Source organism: Malaya genurostris, chromosome 2, assembly GCF_030247185.1.
Source record: "Malaya genurostris strain Urasoe2022 chromosome 2, Malgen_1.1, whole genome shotgun sequence".
Lineage (NCBI taxonomy): Eukaryota > Metazoa > Arthropoda > Insecta > Diptera > Culicidae > Malaya > Malaya genurostris.
In genome coordinates this window covers 321,689,053-321,715,336 of record NC_080571.1, presented here as the reverse complement: position 1 = coordinate 321,715,336, position 26,284 = coordinate 321,689,053, and the positions used below count along the sequence as shown (strand labels likewise).

General features: G+C 35.4%; 1 protein-coding gene across 1 annotated transcript in view; it reads right to left on the bottom strand.

Annotated features, from left to right (window-relative positions):
• LOC131431299 (protein dachsous) overlaps positions 1-24,578 on the bottom strand; it is a 234,053-nt gene extending 209,475 nt beyond the window's left edge. Inside the window, exon 1 of the mRNA XM_058596915.1 lies at positions 22,292-24,578. The gene's annotated coding sequence lies outside the window, so the exon portion shown is untranslated. The remainder of the gene's footprint in view (positions 1-22,291) is intronic.
• Between the last annotated feature and the right edge of the window lie 1,706 nt (positions 24,579-26,284).

Here is a 26,284-nt window from a genome sequence, read left to right as displayed (position 1 = left end):
TATTCGATATTTGTCCGAAAAACTTCATAAATTTTATTCATATGATATAAAATCAGACAGACCCTTCAAGGCTGTCTTGAAAGGATTATCAAATGATCAAAGTATTGATGAAATTAAAAATGAACTAAAAGAATTGCTTGGTTTTGCCCCTTCCCAAGTAATACTTATGAAAAAAAGAGCGAATGGTACTTCTAAACCACGCTCTGGTATTTCCCATGAACTTTACCTAATACACTTCAATCGAAGTGATGTAAACAATTTGAAAACTTTAGAAAAAGTACGTTTCATTTCCCACATTAAAATTCATTGGGAACATTATAAACGGCATAATCGTATTGCAAACTTAACGCAATGTCGTCGTTGCCAAGGCTTCGGTCATGGAACCAAAAATTGTCATATGGATATACGGTGTTTGAATTGTGGTAAATCGCATTCGAAAGACGTTTGTCCAATGAATGAAACCACTGATAAATTTTCATGTTCAAATTGCAATGGAAATCATAAATCCAATTATTTGAAATGTCCTGTCAGGGAAAAAATTTTAAACGCTCGTTCGCTTAGACAACAAGTCAAATCAACGACCTTAAATTTACAGAATATACCTGAAAATTCTTCTAAGGCACCTGCCAATTCGTCTTCTAACGAAAACAATTTATTGACAGGTAGATCGACCTCGTCATCATCTTCTTCTAATGTCAGTTATGCTGGTATATTAGGTAGAAATCTATCTCCTATTTCTTCTAATGTAAATAATCAAAACACAGGACCGCCTTGCAGTTCTTCTTCTAACGAAAACAATTTATTAATAGGTAGACCGGCCAAATCATCTTCTTCTAATGGCAGTCTACCTACAAATATTCCTTCAATGCCATTCGCTTCTTTAAATGAAGTCGATTTAGGCGATATAACTGAAAATAAAATGATCTACCTACAAGATCAACTTTTTCAAATGATCATCCAAATGAATTCGACTTCATCACTTTTTGAAGCATTTCAAATCGGATGGAAATTTGCAAATAATATTATAATGAATTTAAAATTTAACAGTGATGTTAAATAATTATTTGAATATTTTAAATTGGAATGCTCGATCTTTGAAATCGAGTGAAGATGAATTTTATAATTTTCTCAAAGTTCACAAAATTCATATTGCCATTGTGACAGAAACTTTTCTTAAACCAAATGTAAAATTGAAAAGTAATCCACATTATGTGGTTCATCGATTTGACAGGTTTACTGGAATTGGTGGTGGAGTTGCCATTTTTGTCCAACGGCAAATTAAACATCGAATTTTACCTTCTTTCAATACTAAAGTTATTGAAAGCTTGGGAATCGAAGTTGAAACCATTCATGGAATTTATTTCATCGCTGGAGCATATTTGCCATTCCAATGCACCGGCGAACAATTAAATTTCTTTAAAGGCGATTTGCAAAAACTTACAAGATATCGATCGAAATTTTTCGTAATAGGGGACTTAAATGCTAAGCATGTCCAGTGGAATTGTAGGCAAAATAACAGTAATGGTAAAATACTTCATAATCAACTCTCAGCTGGTTACTTTACAGTTCTTCATCCCAGTAATCCTACTTGTTTCTCTTCCGTGAAAAACCCGTCTACAATTGATCTGGTTCTAACAGATCAAAGTCACATTTGTAGTGAACCGATTACTCATGCTGATTTTGACTCAGATCATCTTCCTGTAACATTCAGACTTTCCAACGAAGCTATAATTAATCCAATTAGTTCTATTTTCAACTATCATAGAGCTAATTGGTTGGATTACAGATCTCACATTGAAAATCATGTGGATCATGAAACTATTTTAGAAAATTCTGCGGACATCGACACAGCAATTGATAATTTGAATCATTATATTATCGAAGCTAGAAATCTTTCAGTTCCCAAAGCTCAAACTAAATTAAATTCTCCTATCATCGATGACAATCTTCAACTGCTCATTCGGTTGAAGAATGTTCGTCGACGACAATATCAACGTTCTCGTGATCCTGCTATGAAAAACATAGTTAAGGATTTACAAAAAGAAATTAAACATAGATTTACTCTTTTGCGAAATGAAAATTTCGCTAAAGAAGTTGAACAAATTAAACCATATTCTAAACCTTTCTGGAAACTTTCTAAGGTTCTTAAGAAACCTCAGAAACCAATTCCTGCTCTCAAGGAAGGAAATCAAATACTTCTTACAAATGGTGAAAAAGCTCAAAAACTTGCTCAGCAGTTCGAGAGTGTCCACAATTTTAATTTAAACGTTGTGAGTCCTATTGAAAATGAAGTCTCACTGAAGTATGATCATATTTCAACCCAAGTGTTATTACCAAATGACATTCTTGAGACCAATTTTGATGAAATTAAATCAATTATTAGGAAACTCAAAAACATGAAGGCTCCTGGTAATGATGGAATTTTTAATATTCTTATTAAAAATCTTCCCGATGTTGCCTTGAGACTCCTGGTTAAAATTTTCAACAAGTGTTTTTCATTAGCTTACTTCCCAAAAAGATGGAAAAACGCTAAAGTAATTCCTATCCTAAAACCTGATAAAAACCCAGCAGAAACATCAAGTTATCGCCCAATTAGTTTACTTTCTTCTATCAGTAAACTTTTTGAAAAAATTATCTTGTTAAGAATGATGACTCATATAAATGAGAATTCAATTTTTTTACCAGAGCAGTTTGGATTTCGTCATGAACATTCAACTACTCATCAACTTGTCAGAGTAACGAACATGATAAAATCAAATAAATCTTCTGGGTTATCCACTGGAGTTGCTCTTCTAGACATAGAAAAAGCATTCGACAGTGTTTGGCACAAAGGTTTAATAGCAAAAATGTCTGATTTCCAGTTTCCTATTTATTTGATCAAAATGATTCAAAATTATTTAACTGATCGTACTCTTCAGGTTAGCTATCAGAATTGTAAATCTGAATTGCTACCCGTACGAGCCGGTGTTCCGCAGGGTTCGAGTGTAGCTCCAATCTTGTATAATATTTTCACTTCTGATCTTCCAAATCTACCCGTTGGTTGTCAGAAATCGCTATTCTGTGACGACACAAGTCTGTTAGCCACAGGTAGAAATCTAAGAGTGATCTGCAGTCGCCTACAAAGAAGTTTAAATATTTTCAGTGATTATCTGTCAAAATGGAAAATTAAACCAAATGCAGCAAAAACGCAATTAATTATCTTTCCTCACAAGCCAAGAGCTTCTTTTCTTAAACCAAACAATAATCACATTCTCAAATTGAATGGCTTGGAATTGACATGGTCTGATCAAGCTAAATACTTAGGTTTAACGTATGACAAAAAACTCACTTTCAAGGATCACATTGAAGCAATCCAGGCAAAGTGTAATAAATATATTAAATGTTTATATCCTCTTATAAACAGAAATTCTAAGCTCTGTCTAAAAAACAAATTGTTAATTTATAAACAAATTTTCAGACCAGCCATGCTTTATGCGGTACCAATTTGGTCAAGCTGTTGTTCCACCAGGAAGAAAACACTTCAAAGGATTCAGAATAAAATTCTGAAAATGATTCTGAAGCGTCCTCCCTGGTTTAGTACAAATGAGTTACACAGACTCACAAATATAGAACCATTAGATGTAATGTCACATAATATTATAAGCAAATTCCGACAAAAATCGATGCAATCTTCAATTGAATCGATTCGCTCTCTGTATTAGTTAGTAAGTTAGTATATAAGTTCCTTTTCCCCATTACACAATACAAGTAGGTTTAGAATTTTCCCTACACAAAAATCTCAGAATTGCGGAGGCAAATGATGTCTTCATGGTAATAACCAAATCATATATATATATATATATATATATATATATATATATATATATATATATATATATATATATATATATATATATATATATATATATATATATATATATATATATATATATATAACAGGGCTGAAAAGTCACCACTTGTGGCTGAACACCCAATTTAAATCTTAATAATTTAATTTTAACTCATATTCCAATAAATAGTTATTAAAAAAAAAAAAAAAATCCTAAGCAAACAGCCATTGTCGAAAAACGCAAAAGCAGTTTTCTCTGCGTCATTGAGCGGAAATTAAAAAGGTTTTTCTAAATAAAATATTTATGGAGCTCGAGCCCAATCTTTAAGGAAAGTCAAATTTTCAATTCTATAAATGTTTCTGTTCAATACTTCCCAACCAAGCTTTCCTTTTCTTCGATTGTGGAGGTTTCAACCTTAAGAGCATTTGCCTCTTCTGGCCAGAAATATGTTCTGACCCTATGTGCGGGGCTGGAAATCGAACCCAGGTTGGCTGCGTGAGAAGCATCGACTTAGCAGAGCAATTCCATACGAAATCGAAGGTCGATTTTTTGTTGTATTTTTTGATTTGGCAAATAATAATTTCCCGATTTTTTTCTCAAACCGCTGTATCATGGGAACGGTAGCATATATCAAAACTTTGATTAACATCTGTTTATTGGAAATTTAGCGTTCTTCCATAAAATTTAATTGAAAAGTGTATAATTTTTTTAATGATAATCATAAAATTACATTGTTTTGGAAATTTGTAATTTGACAGTATTTTATTTTGAATTTCAGCAACAACATATAGAAAAACCTGTTTTAATCCACCTAGTGGTGTAATGATGCCTTTCTCATGTACATATAATATTGTGGTATTCTATTAAAATTTTTCTCTTCGATTTTTGAAAGAAACCAAGAGATTGTTTATGCATAACATACAGAATAAAACAGTGCTTTGATTGCGTAAGTCATCCTTAAGAAAACGAAATGGGTTCACTATTATATGCACTTCCGAATCGGAACCCGAGAACCGGTATAATCAAATTCGGTTCGTACGGCCACCAACTAACATGATACACAAACTCTACTAGTACGCACTCTAAATTACGATTTAAATGTTTGTTGCATCCGAAAATATTTTAAGTGACGGTGTACAATATTGAACACACTTTATCCTATAACGTCGGATTCGGATGAATTTCTGGAATTCCGTATGGGATCCGAAGACCTTTCATTTGAATCTAAGTTTGTGGAAATTGGTCAAACCATCGCTGAGAAAAGTGAGTGAGATCCATTTTGGTATATATGACCACAATTTCCGGTACTTCCGGAACCAGATACTGGGAACCAGGATAGCCGGAATCGGTTTGTTTAGCTGCCTACTGATAATGACTATCGATTTGTATAGTTTTGAGACCAGTTTAGAAAATTTTATACGTTTTTTGTTTCGCCGGTTTAAGTGACGGTGTACAATATTGAACACACTTTACCCTATAACTCCGGAACCGGAAGTCGGATCTGGATGAAATTCAGGAATTCCGTATGGGACCACGAGACCTTTCATTTGAATCTAAGTTTGTCAAAATCGATTCAGCCATCTCTGAGAAAACCTAGTGAGATTATTTGACACACACACACAGACATTGCTCAGCTCGATGAACTGAGTCGAATGGTATATGACACACAATTCTCACTAGTCATTTTTTCAAGTGATTGCATAACCTTTCTATATGAGAAAGGCAAAAATAGAAAAAATCGAAAATATATTTTTTGAGATATTCGAATTTTAAGTATAATTTTTAAAATAACAAGAACAAAAATGTTTGTTCAACAGTACTAATTTTTTTTGCATAGCCTTCATAATTACCTAGAACATTTCAGAATATACCAAATCGATCGGACACATCGTTTCTGGGATATATATTATTTTCAAGGGATCGGATTTTTCTTAGTCCCTTCTTAAAAATAAGGCTAGAGTTAAAATAGCAAACTGTTGATGCAAATTGTTTCGTTTGACTATATATAATGCCTATGCAAAATTTGAGCCAAATCAAAAAATACGAAAATTAAATTTCAGAAAAGAATATGTCATTTGCTATGGAATTGCTAGACTAAAACACGTCGTGATTTATTAAATCCACAGTATTCTACTACTTACAATTGAACGGCTGAAAGCAAAAATCGGATAAGTACAACTTAGTTTGGATAACCCGTTTAAGTATTTTTGAATGCAAAAACCGGATAAAAACATTGAGAGCAAAAACCGGACATGGACTTTGCAATGCAAGAATCGTTTAAGAACATATTTTTTGCAAGAACCGGATAGAAAAACTTTGAATGCAAAAACCGGACAAAAACTTAACCGGTTCTTCCAAAAGAAATGTATTTATTCGGTTTTTGCATTCAAAGTTTTCACAAACTGCCGCTGTAGGAACGCAACATAGATCAAGTTGCCCGTTACAAACAAGCAAACCATGCTTCGTCGGTAAAAACTTTGAATGCAAAAACCTGATAAATACATTTGTTTTGGAACAACCGGTTAAGTTTTTGTCCGGTTTTTGCATTCAAAGTTTTTCTATCCGGTTCTTGCAAAAATATGTTTTTAAACGATTCTTGCATTCCAAAGTCCATGTCCGGTTTTTGCTCTCAATGTTTTTATCCGGTTTTTGCATTCAAAAATACTTAAACGGGTTATCCAAACTATGTTGTACTTATCCGACTTTTGTATTCAGTCGTTCAATTAGAATGCGGAATTTTTTTTATATTTATACCAAAAAAGACATATAATTAAGATGTACAGTTTTGCACTCCATAGATAATTCGGTGTGAATTGAACCAAAATTTGATTTATCAGAAGTGATGTTTATTCATATATAAAAAAACTATGATCAAGAAATTTTGTGTTTCAAACATTATAGCGAAATTATAAATATTTTACTCTTACTGAAAGAAAAAGCAAATGAACTTCAATCTACTGTACACAATTTCAAATCAATTAAGATATGACAATATTATTTCACATAAAAATAATCTTAGATATAATCAGATACAAAGGACACAAATGTTTGATATAAAATCTTGATATTTTAACAACTATCCATAATGAATTTATATCAAATTCTGATGGATTTTGTTTTATTTATAAAATCAAAATTTGATACAATTTTGATAAACAGGTGTGATCGAGTAGTCACCGAGCCATTTCTGCTCGTCTACACGTCATAGAAAAAATAAAAAGGACAAAAAATGGATTTCTTATGAGCTGAATGGCAAACAGTAGAAAAAGTGAAAAAGGATGTGCGAAATTTAGCATGAAACGAAAGATTTTCTGCACAAGATCATGATGTGAAATGAAAATACATTGAGAATCCCATGCGCAGGAAATCAGGGGTCAGCCATGACCAATCATCGACATCAACTGCAAACCTAATCGTTTCGCAAAGAGAACGATGCTGCGCTTTGTATGCCCGGGTCAGCTAATCAATGCATAGGGCACTGGTCTTACAAGCAAGTTGTCGTATGTTCTAACACTTTTGAAAAATCATTTATTATTTTCTTTATATTTTCATATAGTTAAACATTTGAAGAATTTTCTGTGAAATTTTCAAGCCTATTGGAACGAAACTCTGGAAGTTATGGACCTTCATCTATGGCTTTCTCATTCTACGAAGAAGCAAGAGCTCGGCGCACAGGCCCAAGATTTCTACTTCGATTGACTTCAAAACTTGACAAAACATTCTTGAAATGTTTCGTTATAATAAATTATAAAAAAAAAATATGATCTTTTCAAAATGTTAGACTCTACGGGCGCCCTGGAGTAGTTAATTGTTTCCATTGATTTTATAGACAAAAACCTTTAAAGGCGTTTTCCTCGAAAGCAGGTTTTGAAAGTCCGTGTCCATCGTCATTCAAAAACTACTGCACCAATTTTTTTCAAATTTTGCATAGACTTTCTACATATAAAAAACCAGACCCCGACGTTTTCCTTTTCGTTGTTTGTTACTTTGGGGAGGTTTAACAGCTACAAATGGTGGAGTTTTCGTGGAAAATCGTAGTTTTTACATAGAACAACCACCAAAAATTAAAAAAATTAAAAAAAATCAAACAGATACGTTGGGGTCTAGAAACACTTCTACTCTAACTATTCAGCATTCATTTGTTCACTTCTGACTAGTCTGCGTTGAGATACAGTGGAAATCATGATATTTAAGAAGCGTTCTCCAAAATACCTCTTCACTAACTTTCTTCTCAATACTTTTCCACGAAAAAATTACAGAATGTTGCTCGAATGATGCTTTTTATCATGAAAAACAATTGAATTTATTTTGTTGAACGATAATTCTGGAAAAAATCACAAAAAGAAGGATGATTTTTTCATCGTTTAGACCCTACTAAAATAACCCTTGTCAAGTCTCATTCTTCCGCACGTTATCCACTTGAGTACTATGTTTCTACAATTTTCATATTTTTTCTTCTCTTACAATCGTTATTGTTAGAAACCGAGAAAAGCAAAATAATAATTCTGTAGTGCAGAAAAGGTAAAAATGGCACTTTTTTATCCAAAACTATCAAAAATGGTCGAACTGGTATTCTTGTTGAATTTAGCTAAATCTACCACATGCAATGTTCTTGAATCGGTCCATGAGAAATCAGAATAATAAAAATTGTGGTTGTGGTTTTCAAAGTTTCTTATTGGTCGAAACTCCACCTGCCCCTGACAGTGTCAAAACTACATAAAATGAAGTTTAAAACCGGGTAAAATAAACGACAATAATAATAATAATAATAATAATAATAATAATAATAATAATAATAATAATAATAATAATAATAATAATAATAATAATAATAAAAATAATAATGATACACCAAAATTTTGCTGGATATCCGGAAAGAGAAAGTACGCCAGCATGCTATAGTTGGGCAAGATTCTGCAGATAAGAAATATATCCTGCCACAGGATCCGGCACATACTTATTTCGGACTAAAAATACGAACGCAAGTGCACTTCGAGTACATGTTTGGATGGATCCATTATCATACGCCAGAGCAGAATGATTACCTGACAATGAACTGTAGTCAGCACGAGTTCTTCGAAGCGGCAAAATGCGTCAAAGTAGGACCACCTCAAAACATAAATGGAATTATTAGTGAAAGTATTGTAGTATGTATTGATATTTATATGGTCATCAACTAGTACTACATACCAATTTAGAAGATGTTTTCCGTTCTCCATTAATCGGAGTAAGGGAGCCGTCCCGGACCAGATTCTATTATCACAAGTCTTGTGGATTGTTGTGCTCTATGAATGTACATTTAGAAGGTCTTAGACATGTGTGACAGAAATTGTCTGACAGCAAACGTTAAATAATGGAATTTTGTGGCGCTACCTCCAGAACCGAAATCCGGTAAAGCCAAGTTAGTATAGGTTCGTGAAATAAGCCAGGCAATAACTGAAAAATCGGTGAGAGTTCCATTCCGACGTTTTTGATTGCTTTTTTCGGTGCTTCAGAAATTGTGGAAGTCAACTGGCCCCTCCCGAAACGAAATCCTGGGTACGGGCTTGAATGGGAAAGATAGCAATAATTGTCATTGTGGAACATAAGTTGGATTTTATAGAGAAACCCTCATAATTTTGTTCTGAAAAGACGTATTTACACAGCCAAAAATTATGAAATTTACAGGAGACGCCAATCCTGTAAATTCCATAATAAATGTAGATAATTATAGTAAATACGCGATATTGAGTACTGATTTAAATTGTAATAAAAGGTAAAACAGCGACCATTATCCTCAGTTTGTAAATACATTTTCTGGAGAAACATCCAACGTGCTACCAAAAATACTCAATCAAAACTGAAAGCAAAAAGTTGTACGATTACTGGATAATCGAAAACGCTAACGAAATTTTGTTTTTTTTACTGAATGAACTTCCACTCCCTTCGTATTATAATAAAACTCCGGGTCTAGACGGAACCTAATAATCTTACACGGTGAAACGGCTTTTGTTGAAAACATTACACAAGTTACGCGTCTGGCTGATAGTTGCAATTTAAAAAGTATAATTCTACTTCAAGCTGAATTCCAGTCGGTGTCGTAGTTCCGTTAGGTACGAACCATACATTGTGAACTGCTGTGCATAACTGTTCCGGAAACAAGCTCTCGGGCATCAATCGAACCATCAGTGATTCTAGTTCACAAAGTAAGTTCTTGTATCGACCCATTATGTTGGGCCTGTTTTGTGTCAAAACATTTCCCTATAAGTCAGATCGATTGGTTGATTACACCTTTCGGAAGTTTTTGGGTGAACTTCCAAGTCGTCTGCCAGTGGATTTACTGCACAAGGAACCGATTTACCGAGCTCACATGGAGGCGCGGTGCCCAATGTTATTACTATTATTGCCAAATAGCTCGAGGGTCGCTCATGGTAGTGAATAAGTGTCGAGAGAGCTTGTGTATGGTTCGACTGACGATCGCTAGGTTGTTGATGTTGTTGTTGTTGTTGTTGTTGATATCGAAAGCAAGCCTCTTCCAGTGATGATGAACCTGTTTTTTCGTTGTTTGAAAGCCGTTCACTGGTCCCTGCTCGAGCACCGACCTGCCGGATTAGATCTCACCCATCGCCGGCTTGCTGCAGTGTTGGTGCGCGGTAATTGCGCAAATTTTATTTTCAGTTTGCTTGTTTTGAGCGGTAACACCCTCGGCTTCAAAGCTATTTGTTTTATAGCAGCCATTCAGACGACTTGAGCGGATTGCCGATACACAAATTAATGTAATCGTCCATTTTATGATAGCATTCCGTCTCGCCTAGCGAGAGACTAGATTTTTCTTCCCCCGTTCTCTGTGACCCGGAACGATCGAGCGGGGTGAAGGTGTGCGCGCACCTAGAAACCGAGGGGACACTGGCAGCGACATGTGCAATGAACTCGATTCGAAAACCGACAATCGTTAGCTCGCCTGAATGGTTTGCACATTGATTTGACAACATAGTTGTGGCAAGTTGAAACTTTATATGTATAGTTATGCGGGTATTGGCAGCAGCATAAAAAAAACAAACAGGACGGCTTAAAGTGCAGAAGAAAAAAAAACTTCGAAGACCAGTGCTAGTGCACCAATGCAGACTTGGAGCACTGAAATTGTTGGTGTTTTTTTTTATTGACAAATTGATTTCATACCGGTTTACTATACTAGGGGTTAAACTTTTATGAGTTATATGATTGGCCTAATGAAGGCTTTGCCCTAATTACTAAGATTTGATCTCATCATTAGTGTAATTATTAATGTTGGCTTAGCGCAACAGCCAACCGTTGCTCAACTTTGTGGAGAGATTTTAAATGACTGATTTACGAGCAGTACGAAAGAGTTAAGGGCTGTCCTGTCGATATGGTAAATTATAGCTAGGCGGAATCGATAATTGAACTGAAAATTATTGACACAAATTAACAAGTTTTTCGTTGGTCCAAGTAAGCTATGATCAATGTAGCGCGGTTACAGATATGAAAAGTGACGCACGAAAAACTTTAATCGAATTGCTTGTTTCTAGTTCTGGCCAATTTAAGGAACCCATTTTTAATTATCCAGGATTCACCTTTTAGACTCATCAAAGCTGGTCGGGATAGTTGTTTACCTACTTTGGATAGCACACACAATTACATCTGACCTTATTAACATTAAAGCTGGAACATTATCAAAAGGATTGAAGATGCCAAATTTCAAGCAAAATTGGATGAAATTGATACTTCTAGTCAAAAGTAAATGGCAGAAATATTAAATGTTGCAAAAGAAAGAACCGTTCTGACCGTTCAACAGCTATAGGAAAAGTTCGAAAGTGTGGAAAGTGGGTGCCACTTTAGTTGAATGAAAGTCTGATGGAAAATCAAAAATCATGTGGAATTTTGCTTCAAATTCAAAACAAAAATTAGTTTAGCATCGAATTGTTGCTGGCTATGAAAAATGGATTAATTTTCAGAATCAGAATTGATCCGGGACAACCATCAACATCGACTTCAAAACCAGATCGATTCGGCAAGACGGCAATGCTCTGTGTTTGGTGGGATCAGAAAGGTGTGGTGTATCATGAGCAGCGTTATGAAAAAATCAAAATATCAAAAATCGCGACTGAAAATTTTCACAAGTGATTTTTAGACAAAAAATTATCGATCAATAAACTCACTGCAGAAAAGTTCAGTACTGATTTTTTGACTCGCTGAAACTGATTTCGCACGGCAAAAAATCAGTTGTGAATAGTTCACTAGTGAACATTCTGCTCAATGATATTTAAGAAAAAAGTTCGCACAATCAATATATCTGATATGATTCTCGAACAGAAGATTTTTGGGAAATGGATTTTCATAGCCGTTGTATCTCAACCCTTTGCAGAATACATAATGAATATTTTTTTTCATCGTTTATTTATACCCGGTTTTATCCTAGTTCGGTCGTTCACCGGGTATGAATAAATTCCCTGATGAAAAAAAAAACTGAACTTTTCTGAAAATATCCAGTGTTCGTAGGGTGGTTGATAGGTGATGTATTTGACATTTATTCGGCACTACATCATTAATAAAAGCACCAGGTGCTGTAATTAATAATAGTTGTAATGATAACAAAACAATCACAAACCATGTTATGCAGCTGATTAAAAAATATTAGCCATGTCATGCCATTTAGCTTGAATAACGTACGCAGAAGTAACAGGAGCACAGACTCCCGCTAGGCCAATTCAAACCGCCATTCCAACACTGCGCAAACTGTGTGTTCGAGCCTTGCTGACGATACGACGCTCCTGTCACTTCTATGAATTAGAATGCTAAATAGCATTTTATTCGGTTTAATCTAAATAGTGCAGTGTAATCAGCCAGCTGGAATGAAAATAGCATATCGTCGCTATAATCACTGTTTGCAATGTAACAAAAATGTTTTTTTTTTCATACTCACCAGTCTACGTGTATCGAAACTATTGCAGTCATTATTTCTCAGTTGCAGCTTAGTTGCAAATTCATTCAAGCAGATATTTTTTTATTGAAGAAAGTATAAAAATTAAATCGAATCACTTCGGTATCGAACGAAAGCGTAGAGGAAATTTAGCATCGATGTATCATCGGAGACTCTTCTCACTTTAGATTATCTCTTTAGCGATATTTCTTTGGGTGTAAATTCGTCATCAAGTTTCGTTGACACAAAAAATCATTTGTGAACTTTTTCAGTCACTGAGTTGCTTCAGAAAATCTCTTGAACTGATTTTTTCCCGAGTAATAGTGAAGTGAACTTTTTCAGATCATGATTTTTCCAACACTGATCATGAGTCTCTAAAACGTGGTGAAACTGTTAATACGGTGAACTATTAATACGGTGAACTGTTAATACAGTGTACCTACACGCAAAGCGAAACCGGTTCAGGATAATACAATCAAAGCACTTGGCTGGGGGTTGCGATCTCAGCTGCCATATTCAGCAAACTTGGCCGAAAGATTGGTGAATTTGCTTCAAAAGATGAACATTTTAATTGGCGAGATATTCATTGATTCCCAGAATCAAGATGTGTAGGAAGCAACAGTCATTTTTTTTAAGTTTCCCTTTCAAAATTACTGTTTTAATTTTAACAAAAAAATCGCTTACTTCGTACCGGTATATCTGGTAAGTCCCGGAGCCAGTGATGCCACTTTTCGTTAAAGTCAAATCCGTAGATTTTGTTTCAAGTGTACTTATACTAGTACATTTACATAAACTTAACAGCTTTAAGCTCTAATACACAAAGGCAGGTTTTCAATAATGACAGATCGATGGCCAATAGATGCATGATTACATTTTTAATTGGACAAGCAAATAAAATATGCAGACGATATAACAATATTTAATTATTTTCCTTTTATGTCAAGAGCTATAATGCTAGATCAGGAGATTTCTGGTAAAATAATGCTAAATACGTAGATTTCATATGATTCATCCGTAGATCCGTAGAAAAGACAGAATCCGTAGTTCTACGGATAAATCCGTAGGGTTGACATCATTGCCCGGAGCTAAGTAGTGGTTGGTGGGGGCCGGTCCGTTCCGGTGAATGTAATATTGGTGGCATCAAGTCGAAGCCTAATTCGAGCAATTTCGCCATGGTAGCAAGCGATTTGTGACACGGCCCATTGTCTTGATGAAAGAGCCCTTTCCTCTTCTTCATTTGGATTCGTTTCTCACTGATTTCGTTTTCCAAACGCACCAGTTGACCAATAAGTATATCGTTCGCTATTTATAGTGTACTGATGAACCAAATTCCAAAAGCTTCCCAAAATACTGAAGCCATAGCCTAATCGGTCAATATATGCGTTTTTGACATTTTGGACAGTTCTCACCGATTGCAGTCCACTCGGCTTACGGCCGCTTCGAATGTTGCGATGGATCCAAGTTTAGTCCATTGTCACATATAGACATAACAAGTCCGGTTTAATTCGAAGCTTCAAACAGCGCTACAAATCAACGACATGTGATCGTTTTTGATCCACCATCAGCAAACGCGGCAATAACTTTGACAATAGTTTTCTCATAGACAAATGTTCATGCAAATCTCTAAACGATTCAACACATATCAGAAGTCATCTGAAACAGTAGGTATAATTTTAATTCGGAATGCTGTGGTGATCCAAGCTTAAACTTCGAGATTAACCCGAGTAACTAAATTCAATGCTAATTGGTCAGTACTGGTTCGTCTGCTCATGATTCGTAGTAATGCTCAACAGTAGCGAGTTTCATCAAGATTGAAATACTAAAAGAACATGAAGTAAACGCTTTCGAAGCTTCTCTCTCTATTTTCTCTCAAAAAACGAAACAAAATTCACGAAACAGAAAGTTGATAGTTGAAAAATCGGTATCTATGTTATATATCGATTAAATTAAGGGGCATTAAATATTTCGATCCATAGATAGACTTTGTAGATGCGCTTTTGTATAACAGACAGACGTCAGTTAGGTTGAAGTTGAGGTATCTTGAGTTTTGGCATCCCATTCTATTTGTTCTAAATTTTTGTCTAATTTACCTAAGTTGTAATAATGTTCCATTTCCAAAAAGTGTACAGTTTAGCCCCAGTCTCCCTTATATTATGAAAATTCTTTTCTTTAGATATTTAAATCAATTATAAAATGGATTATTTCAAACAAACGACTTTATTCGCAAAAATTTTCATGTGATTATATACATATTTCTATGCGTATTAAAAAAGGAACAAAATTGTCAAATCTAATGCTTGATGCTGATATCTAAACTAACTAACTTCGGTTATTCCGATCTCCGTTTCCGGTTCTGGAAGCACTAGGAGTAACAAAACCAAAACAAAACTTCAAAAATTGAGCTTACATTGATTTGTCGTATATGTTTTAATTTCACCAATTGGTGAATTAGAATAGGTTTCTTATATGTTACTGCTTGAGTGGATTTTTGTTTAAAATAACAACACTGAAGAATATAAATTCCAATCAAGTTTTCGGTATTTTTAATTATTTTACATTCGTTTTAAAATAAAATGAATCCCATTTGATTCCACTGTAAAATTTTTACAATTTCGTCATGAAAGTCACAGGATAGTTACAGACACAGATACTAGTATTTCGGTGTGCTGTTTGTAACCTTCATCAATGTGACATCAGTTGCGAAAAAGAAGAGATTTTACGGTAGAATTAAATGGAATTCATTTTATATTCAAGCGATTTAGTTCATTCCACTAATCGATCAAAAAAGTAATTATTCTACATTGTCAAATGTGTCGGAATTCAGATTAGCAAAAGTATTATCTAAAATCGAAGTTACTATTTAAACGACAATAACGGTTTTTTTTATTTAAGTTACAGCTCTTATTTTCATTTGATAGATCGAAAAATCGCACGAAATTTATCATTCAACGGTATCCAGAGCAGTTAATGCATTCAAAAAGCATACCACAATGGGGATGGCTAGTGGCGGCAGAAAACGCACGGCAGCACATTTGTCAAAAAATTTCTGGTCCGGCAGGCGATTTGTTGATGTAATAAATTGAGTCAATCCTTTCTTAGATTTGGAATTGTCAACGGCGTCAAACAATATTATAGCACTCTAGCTTTACGGAGGCCAGATGATGTTTCAACCGGATTTGCAAACCTTTGAATTTTCCCGAACATTATTCAATAAAAATATATTGGACTATTAAGAAGCCAAAACATTGAAAAATACACGAGTGGTTGGATTTGACATAAATGACAGATTGATATTGTCGAAGCAATTTGACCCCATTACTACCTAAAATCCATTAAACGATGTCAAATCAATGCTGTGGATATTTTTTATTGTTATAGGGAAGATGCTAAACAAAGTGATAATGTTGAAACATTGTCATTCAATTGTAATTTATCAATTGAAAGTTCGAAGAGAATTAAACTCTAAAAGAATCTTGAAATCACCAGAAATTATCAGTCAATTTTTGCGAAATTTGTCAAAACTTTTTTCAAAAATTTTCCATTTCGCGTAGTTACAATGTTACAAAGCGATTTGAGAATAATGATGAACAATTTCTAAAATGACTCCTATTTTTGTGTATTATTGATTAGTGTATTAGTAGATTTTTCCATAAATTTCACCATTTCTCACCATTGAATTGAAATATTCACGACACGATATTTTCACTACACACTTTGTAAAAGTCATGATAATTCAGAATACTAGTCCTCTTCTGAGACTGACATATTAAAGTGTCAAAAATTACATACTCTTACAAATCAATTGAGTTTTAACTATAGTCGAAGAAATGTTCTTCAATATAATATTGCACAGTTCACACCAAATCGAACTGCACAGTATGACTCTGACGTCTATAACGACAACACAATCAAATCGACAGTCCCACGACAAAAGGGCCTAACTGCAAATGAGAGCCTCTCTTTGTTTACTTTCTGTTTACGATTATTACGGAGTCATTACTGAAACTTCTTAAAAGTTTCCAATATAAATCGAAAGTTTGTAGTTTTTATTTGAAAGTTTTACGAAGAGTAAGGCGTCAAATATAAAACCAATCCGGTAAATCGTGAAAGAAAGAGTAAATAAAGAGAAACTGTCATTTGTAGTTAGTCCTCTTGTCGTGGGACAGTCGATGTGGTTCTGTTTTTTTATTTGCTTCTTTGCTGCTCGTTGTCAAATTTATAAGCAGGGTTACCAGTTAGGCAGATATTAAAGAAAGCTCCATAGAAAAACTATTTTTTCGTTGATTTTCTCAACTTTTTTTCGGCAACCATGATTGTGCAAAAAAAATTGTGGTTAAGAAGCTGTATCAAAAGTTCCGCTTTGAATACAATCTGCAATAAATGGCATTCAAAGCTGCTTTGAGCTCACTAAGTTGATGCCAATGTTAAGCATGTCATTCATGGTTGAACTAATTTGGTCTTATCTTAATCAATGAATAAGTTAAGTGCAAAGTTCGCATTGTAGACTAATCAAAATTTTGATTTGACATCCAAGCGCCTCTTTTATTTAACTTCGGTCCTATAAGAACTGCGCAAAATGTTAGACTGATGGGTAGATTCTCTGAAAACACGGAATGATATTGAAAACCAGAAAAATAGAGCTTGCGTTGGACCATGGTATACACGGGTAGAATTGATTTGTTAACAAATAGCAAATTTTTTATTAAAACCAAACATCTCAATGATAGTAATGAATATTATTAAGTTTGAAATAAGAGTTAAAATATCAAAAAACATAAGAAAGTCTGCATTAGAATACAGAAACAAAATATGAAATTCGGTCACTTTAATATCAAAGCAAGAACAAAAGATTATTCTTTCGATTATTTGATATTCTAGCATTCAGAATAGAATAATATCAAAGGCATTACTCTTATCTGATTCTGATGCAGTTTACTCAATTGTATTTCATTTGATGATAGAACTACTACATCAATCGAGCATAATGAAATTGGAATAACTGATCAATAACGAAATAAGATATAATAAATAATTTAAATGCTAATCGGACATTGAACAATTTCTTGATTCCTTAGATGAAATATCAAGAAAATATCAAGTATATTGCTATGACAGCACAGCAACATCAAAACAAGATATTGAGCAATTTGACGTCTCAGTTACTCACTCATACACTGCGAAAAATGCATATAGAATTTCGTAAGCTATGAACTAATGAACCAAGTAGAAGATAGTTCCATTACGTGATATAGAGTTTCATGAACGATTTTATGTCTTTCTCAACTGTTCTATTGGCATTGTAGTGTTTTTAATTGCATATATGTCTTCAATAATTGACGCGATGCGGCTCGACAAAATTCACTGGGTTATTTCGACATACTCACACTAGCATTAACTGCTGAGAATAGCCACACCAACACATTCGCACGTGGATTGGACTATGATGGTAAAATTTGTGATTATTTTGATCTTTGTTTGGTATTTAAAGGGTGATTTTTTAAGAGCTTGAGAACTTTTTTAAACAATAAAACGCATAAAATTTGCAAAATCTCATCGGTTCTTTATTTTAAACGTTAGATTGGTACATGACATTTACTTTTTGAAGATAATTTCATTTAAATGTTGACCGCGGCTGCGTCTTAGGTGGTCCATTCGGAAAATCCGCTTTTTTATCGACAAATTTTGTTCAGCGATGAGGCTCATTTCTGGTTGAATGGCTACGTAAATAAGCAAAATTGCCGCATTTGGAGTGAAGAGCAACCAGAAGCCGTTCAAGAACTGCCCATGCATCCCGAAAAATGCACTGTTTGGTGTGGTTTGTACGCTGGTGGAATCATTGGACCGTATTTTTTCAAAGATGCTGTTGGACGCAACGTTACAGTGAATGGCGATCGCTATCGTTCGATGCTAACAAACTTTTTGTTGCCAAAAATGGAAGAACTGAACTTGGTTGACATGTGGTTTCAACAAGATGGCGCTACATGCCACACAGCTCGCGATTCTATGGCCATTTTGAGGGAAAACTTCGGAGAACAATTCATCTCAAGAAATGGACCGGTAAGTTGGCCACCAAGATCATGCGATTTGACGCCTTTAGACTATTTTTTGTGGGGCTACGTCAAGTCTAAAGTCTACAGAAATAAGCCAGTAACTATTCCAGCTTTGGAAGACAACATTTCCGAAGAAATTCGGGCTATTCCGGCCGAAATGCTCGAAAAAGTTGCCCAAAATTGGACTTTCCGAATGGACCACCTAAGACGCAGCCGCGGTCAACATTTAAATGAAATTATCTTCAAAAAGTAAATGTCATGTACCAATCTAACGTTTAAAATAAAGAACCGATGAGATTTTGCAAATTTTATGCGTTTTATTGTTTAAAAAAGTTCTCAAGCTCTTAAAAAATCACCCTTTACATATCACCGACTACATCATTTCTGTCAAATCGGTAGTCCAATTTCCATGAGGCTAGTTCCATGTAAGCACCAATTCAACACACAGAAGGTCGGTAATGATGAAAAGACTCTATGAGCTAGTGCATATGGATAAGACCCATGTTTTTGCAATTTGAATCTCCACACGAAAAATAGACCAGCATTCTCCTTCACAACTGAATCACAATTAGCAAAACTTCATTTATTTTATTTTCCACTACTATGAGAAAAAAAATACGTAAAAAATTGACGGGAGCGAAAACTGCTTACGTCCGACGCGCACGCCTACTGCGATCGTTCATTCTATTGATAGACAAAAAATCAACCGGAGAACAACTTGACACATTAGCTCAGTTTCACGTAACCACTTTGTAATTGTAGATGTCACGTCTGAAACAATTATTTAATTGTAATGGCATATTCAGTAGTGTACTAGTTCTAGATGCTTAATTTATGTCAGTTGCAAAATTTAAATCTAAATTGAAAAACAAGAAAAACTGGCAGCCCCAGTAGCGTTTTACTCGTGTTTTAAATATATAGAATAAATAGAACGGCATCGTATGCCAGTTTGAAATTTGACAGAAGAGCTGTTCGAATGAATAAAACTATAACGGATTGCTGGGGATACGTTTGTTCCAGTTTCAGTTCTATTATAGATCTTCCATGTAAAACTTCTAGCTGCTGAATTTGCTCTAAAATGGAACGTCCATTGAACATGCAACTTCGTACACAGATAAAAATATTTTGTGAATTTACATTTATTTTCATGCACATATTTGGAGCAGGTAATTGAATGGAAAGTTACATTACAAAACTAAGCGATTTGTAAATATACAGCCTTGTTCAATGAAAAAGTAAATGTATTTCAATGTAATTTTACATCAATCTTGGTTTTAAATCAGATTTTCGTTTCAACTGAGGTCTGTTTAATAGTACTATTGGTTTACATGTCGTGTAAGTTTCATCTTTTCTTTCTGTGTATCATTATGAACAATCATGCATTCGTTTCGTGTTTGGTGGAAACAAACAGTTGTTGATAGGCGCAACATATAAAAAGGACAATCTAATTAAATGAATTGTTTGAAATTAAAATACGATGTTGGATAAGACTTTGGGATTTACTTCGGTATTTTTAATTTTGACGATGCATAGATTCTATTCAGTAATTATTTGCCATACAATTCTCTGCAATCTGTGTTAGAGTTAACAGAAAAAAATAATGAAATTTAAACGACATATGAATCAATAGTACTATGAAATAGCCTTCAGTTGAATCGAAAAACTAGAATGAAAACCATCAGCAATGTGAAACTAAATTAGAATGCATTGATTTTCCAATGAAACAGGCTGTAGGTTTAAACGTTTATTTTTGTATCTAAAGTATATTGAAATATGAAAAACTGCGAATTAACTTTGAATTCAGCCTCTTGCTCCAAATATGTGCATGATAAAAGCTGTAAACTCACAAAATATTTTTACGGAATTCACAAAATATTTGTATCTGTAAAAACTGCCTGATATCATACTATATTTAACACCTGAAGTTATTCCCATCAATGCAAGATGAGATACTCGAAAATTACACAGATAAAACACACAGATCTTTATTTTTCAATATACTGTAAAAGCAAAACTAAGCGTAAATTGAAATATGCTATGATATTCATTGAAAAATCGTGGCATTCCAATTTACTTTTACATCGATGATGGTTTTCAATCAATTTTTCAATTCAACTATCATTGATTTACATGTCGTATAAATTTTAGTATTTTTTTCTGTGTAGTGTTAAATCTGGAAAATTAATTCATGATGTCAGTACTGAATTCATTGTGAATTTTCATAACACGAAGCTACACTTTTTTTATAATTATAATTCGTTTTTCTCATTTGTTCGAAAGAAAAATGTTTTGTGAATTTTTATGCACATATTTGAAGCAGGAAATTAAACATATAAAGTCACTTTACATTTCTGTACGTTTCGTAAAGCTAAGCGTTAATTTGAAGATACAGTTCTAATAATTGAAAATCCAATGCAATCCAACATAGTTTCGCATCGATGATAGTTTTCAATCAAACTTTCAATTCAACCCATGTCTATTCTATATTACTATTGATTTACAGGCAGTGTAAATTTCAGTATGTCTTTCTGTGTAGGAAGCTTTTGTGTTAGCAATTTGTATGACATTTAATACCAAAGAACAAGCAATGCTGTTTCCGTAGGGATTTCAAAGGGGAAACAATTATTCAAAGACCACAAAAACTTCATTTCTTTAGACACATTCACCATTTTGTGATTTGCAACAAAATTTCAATAACAGCATAATCATTCAGACTTTTATTGAATGAGTTCCAATTATAGAAAATAACCGTGGAAAACAGGAAAACGGCTGTCTCAGTCTTTTTTTTTCTTTTTTATTCAATAGTATAATATTTTTAGGCACACTTCTTAAGCTTTCTTGAGGTTATACTTGATTTCGACTGGGGTGATAATCGTGGAAAACAGGAAAACGGCTGTCTCAGTCTTATAATACAAACGAATGTTGTTTACTGTACGACGTTTCGGCCTTTGCTGTAGGCCTTTTTTCAATAAAAACTGGACAATTGTATTGTGTTACATTGACAAAAACATAAAGCGTTGAACAAATAATACAATGTAAAAACTTACTAAAGTCTATCGTCTATCGCCGGACAGTGAACAACATTCGTTTGTATTATAAGACTGAGACAGCCGTTTTCCTGTTTTCCACGATTATCACCCCAGTCGAAAGCAAGTATAACCTATAGAAAATAACTGATTCAGTTTGATTCAATTTAAAAATAGTACGAGAAAGAAAAAGCGGTATATTATTAAAATTTAGGCATAACAACTGTTTCTATGTAATTAGCTAAAGATAAATCATTAATGAACAAATTATTGGAAAGGCCAAATTATCTAACTCAACATAATGGAAATTCCCCCAAACAAAAGCGATGCATAATTTAACTGTACCGATCAAGTTCGTCGCTTAACACCCATTGAAGTCGACCACTTGAAGCGTGGTTCTAAACACAGCAGAGTAGTAGACTGCCGTACATTCAAATTCCGTTTTGCTAGAAAACTGTCGATAATTACCTTAATTTCGATGCTGAAGTGAAGCGTTTAATCCCTTAATCCCGCTTATTACTATTGCTCTCCGCTACGAAAGCCTGTTCTGTTCTGTTCTGTGCGACGTGGGCTTTCCTTCCTAGGCCTGCCGGGATTCTTAGCAGCGTTCGCAGACCCCGGCGCGCAAAACGAAACTCCACTCCACTCCACAAAAGCTGATGCAGCACTTTCTTCTCTTTCTATCTCTCTCTTCTCCTTTCACCCCGAGTGGCACCGAGGCTGGCCGGTTGGAATGAAATCTTCACTTCCTTATTATTTAAATATCTTCCTCCAGCTTAGCGCTATTTCTTTCTATTTCCGTGGGCTGGCTGCACATCGCAATCGAAACAAATCAACACTTCATCATCATGATCGGCTTGAGCTATTTTTTTTCTCGATCTTCTAGGCACAAGAAAAACGGCTCGTGATTCCGAAACGGAGTGAACATCCGAATACTGGCACTGCTACTTTTTTCTCGCACTATTTCTCGATTTCATTACTTTGCTGCAAATTCCGCCACTGTCTCACGTAATTTTTCTTTTCCCAAAATTGCGGTTTCGGTTTACAAACAGCTTTCTCAAATACTGCTAATATTCACGCCGTCCAGCGGTTGCTTGGTTATAAGCAGAATAATAATAATAAAAAAACCAAACACGAAAGTTGGGGAAATGCGAGAATACTACATATAACTTTAATCTTACTCTGTTTTAATCGTACGCGCAAAATCAAAATGTATCCGAAAAATTTTGTGATTAAAATTCCTATTTGCAGCTACAAAAATTTCCTCTTAAAAAATTCTTTCTCGTACTTTTTTTCACTCCATATACTCAATTCACGTTTCTTACAGCCTCTTTTTTTCTCTCCTTTCCTTACACGCTTGCTTCGATCTTCACGATCATTTCTCGCTGTGCACTCTTTCTCCGTTTTTCTCTGTTTGACTTTATTTTATTATAAAAATATTTTTGTATTTCACTTTGTATTACATCCACACTGTTTTGCGCTGCTCTCTGGCGAGCTGCTGTCGTCGTCTTCCGAGCCGTCACAGGTCGGTCTTCGGTGGCTCAGAGCAGGCTATCCCTGCTTCACTTACTCACTGCGGCCCATTTTCGTGTGCAGGCCGTCCCTTTCACGCGTTCACTCACTTTGCGCAAAGCTCGCGCCAAGCTGTATAAAACAATATAATGAGATATTTCTCATGAAAAGAAGGAAAAAATAACCATCGCCGCAGAGGAAATACTGCCAGCGAAATGCAGGAGAAGACGACACACGAACCGAAAGAGTACGAAGAAGACTGGGAGGCCCCCGACAAGAACACACCGCGAGCACGTTTGTAATTGTAAATGAAAATAAATAAATTTCTACGTGTTGAGCGCACTGCTGTTCACTCTTCCGAGCCAAGGATGAGAAGGTCGGTATACAAACATTCGTGAAAAGATATTCCACACTTTTCTTCTACTCTTGGGGCAGTGTTTTTTTTTTCTTCATATGTTTCTTGCCTGTGTTCCTGTTTGCGTTGGTTCGGCTACTTGTTCTCTCCACTATCGATCAGACCAGACCGGGACAACTTCACACCCAGCAAGTTCCAAATTTATGCAATTTTCCAACTACTTGAAAAAGGCCCAGTCGGCCTGGCAGTGACCTGAGCAATTTCTTTTCCTTATTGGCCACTTCAGCACACTCCACTCATTCGTGGCAGCAGCATCCGCCATTGATCGGGGTCCATTGTGTGTGTCCAAGTCGTGAACTACTTTGATAAAAACGTTACACACTAGCTCAGTCAGCTACTCAAAATACGTGTCCTGCTGTAGCCTTGGTACTATCTCAGTTGTCACAAGGATGCAACAGTTCATGCTGGTCCGTCCGTAAGACACACACCAAAAATTGATCTCGTGTTCATCGAAATTCCTGAGTGAAAAATTTACCTTCCGTCAAACAGAGCTCTAAATGCGCGGTGTTAATTTAAAATGTATCGCTCGTCTTGTCTTGCACTAGAGGTTTCTCACTATGACTCGATCCCGTTCCCGCACGTACACAACACTCGAATCAACTCAACGGGGTCCACTCGCCGTGTTATTCCATTCCATTAAGAAAAACTAGCTCTCCTCTAATGCTGATGTGTTTCTTCTCGTCCAGCACCCTCTGGGCCGTTTCTCTCCTGTTCGGCTCGATTGTGGGTCCAGCGAGGAGGCACCACTAGCACAAAAATATCTCTCGCGCGCGCCTCTCGATCGAACATGGACTTAGACTCGAACACGGACGGGCTGCTTCAATCCTATACCTCAGCGTTTAAAGAACTGATCCAACGACGGTGGAAGATATTTCTTCAAACTCCAACTGCGAAGTTGGTCGCGATCTTCGGCAGTCTCCGATCACCAACACACACTCAGGTGTCGAGCGCAGGACTTGATTTCAGAAAGTGGCAAGTGGGGAAACTCGCTTATGTTGCACAAGTCACACAACCACCGACTGATCGTCTTACCTGTGCAATAGATCCGTACGTAAACATAAAACTTCAACTCTCGCTCGCACACACATACACCCACACACGGGTTTACTCGAGAGATGGCTGGCAGCAGGTAGATTGGTAGGTTCGAAACCTGCTTTACCGCAACCGAGTGGCAGAAAATATTTCAATGGCATATGTTGGATGGAGACTTCGGCACATGACAGTGTGTATGTGTGTGTGAGTGCGTCACTGGTTCAAGCTACGATCGGAGTTATGCCACGAGCGGGTTGATGAAGGAGTTTTTGTGTTGTTCAACTCACCTGAAGAAAATGCTGCTGGTTGTGGTTGTGAATAACTGAGCTGTTTTTGACCGAAGAAGTCACAGAACTAATCCACCCGTCAGGTACTTCGGAGAAATCCTTTTACATGAGTGACTTCAATGACCGCTAGGCAAAGGAACCGCATTTGTGAAAACAACATTGGGCAGCATTTAGAGAGTGATTGCGTCGACTAAATAAGAACTACGACTAAAATCCGTATAAAACGTCTGATAGTCAGTTGCTATTTAGTAACTAACTTTTAGCAGTGCTAATGTGCTAATGTGATCTGATTGATGATAAGGGCGTTATTTTGGAATTTACGTTCGAAATGAGATCACAGAAGTTATACTGAAGCTCTATTTAATCGAAGTTCATTTGAATGAACTAATCTAAGTTTGAAAAAGATCACGGTTTCTTCCTCGAAGGATTTTATTTTTCGAATGTTGTTCATTTTCGTTATTTTCATTCATCAATCGTGTCCTGCTGTAGCCTTGGTACTATCTCAGTTGTCACAAGGATGCAACAGTTCATGCTGGTCCGTCCGTAAGACACACACCAAAAATTGATCTCGTGTTCATCGAAATTCCTGAGTGAAAAATTTACCTTCCGTCAAACAGAGCTCTAAATGCGCGGTGTTAATTTAAAATGTATCGCTCGTCTTGTCTTGCACTAGAGGTTTCTCACTATGACTCGATCCCGTTCCCGCACGTACACAACACTCGAATCAACTCAACGGGGTCCACTCGCCGTGTTATTCCATTCCATTAAGAAAAACTAGCTCTCCTCTAGTCTAGTATGTCCTTTGTTGGGTATTGATAAAATGGTAAACCGAGATCTTGGGAACTATACTCCCAACCGAACATCATAAATCACTTTAAATTAGGCTTGAAGATGCGATATAATGCCGCATCTTTAGTCTAAAGATAAAATCAGACGAATGTTACAAATCAGCATGTGTCGCCTCCTATATCTTCTAAGAAGTTCAGTAGAATTATTTCACAAATAAGAGATCGTTTGCAGATTTGAGTTTTGTCAAGAGTAGCTTTCAAACGAGCTTGTGAAAATTGGGTCAGCCATCATTAAGGAAATAAAACGGAGAGCTTTCTCTTACGTTTCGTCGCTATTGTCACCCAAGTAATAATTTCTGTTATGCTAGCATATTTGTGACAAGTTTGCAACCAGAAATTTGAGTTATTGTTACCAACATCTAACCAC